Source organism: Centroberyx gerrardi, chromosome 5 (genome assembly GCF_048128805.1).
Source record: "Centroberyx gerrardi isolate f3 chromosome 5, fCenGer3.hap1.cur.20231027, whole genome shotgun sequence".
NCBI lineage: Eukaryota > Metazoa > Chordata > Actinopteri > Beryciformes > Berycidae > Centroberyx > Centroberyx gerrardi.
Window position 1 is genome coordinate 23,078,417 of NC_136001.1, and position 736 is coordinate 23,079,152.

Consider the following 736-nt stretch of genomic DNA (forward strand, 5'->3'; position numbering starts at 1 on the left):
TCAGTGCGTGTTAGAAAGAGAAGAGGCACACACACACACACATACACACACACACCTACACACACACACACACACCAGATCATGTGTATATAGATTTGGAGCAGTCACCAGGGGCTGTGCAGTATACCTCTCCTCCTTCTCCCCTTTGAGTCTATCACTTGCTTTTTCGTTTTCTTTGATTTGCTTGAAAAGAAACTGCTGGGCTTTGAGATGGAAGAAAGGAAGGAAGGACGAGTGCTCTCAAAGATTACCTCAAATAGTGCTCCCCCACTTCTGCAGAGCAGGCTCCCGTCTCCACGTCGGTCTGGGACCCCCCTCCCCCCGACAGAGAGGGCGACCTCCAGAGGCGTGGCCCCCGGTCCCTGCCCGACTTCTGCCCCATGCAGCGAGACACTTAAGAGACAGACATCTTTTACTCTTTAACTCTTTCCTTCTAACTGAGAAAAAAAAAGAAGACATTTTCCTACCCCACCCAACCCCCCACCCCAAAAAGACTGCAGGAATAGGACCATTTGGTGCTGTCCTTCTCCTCTCCTCTGTCTGCGGATGGAGTGATGAGCTTGGAACACTTTGAGGAAGAGAAGAAGAGAGAGGAGGCAGTGAGAGAGAGAAATGAGGGAGGAAGCGTCTACAGAAATATTGTGACTAAAAAAAAAAACTGTTGATGATTATGGAATATAACGAAAAAAAAGTGTGGTAGCTTTGTCATTTCCTTTTTTTTTTTTATTTGATATTA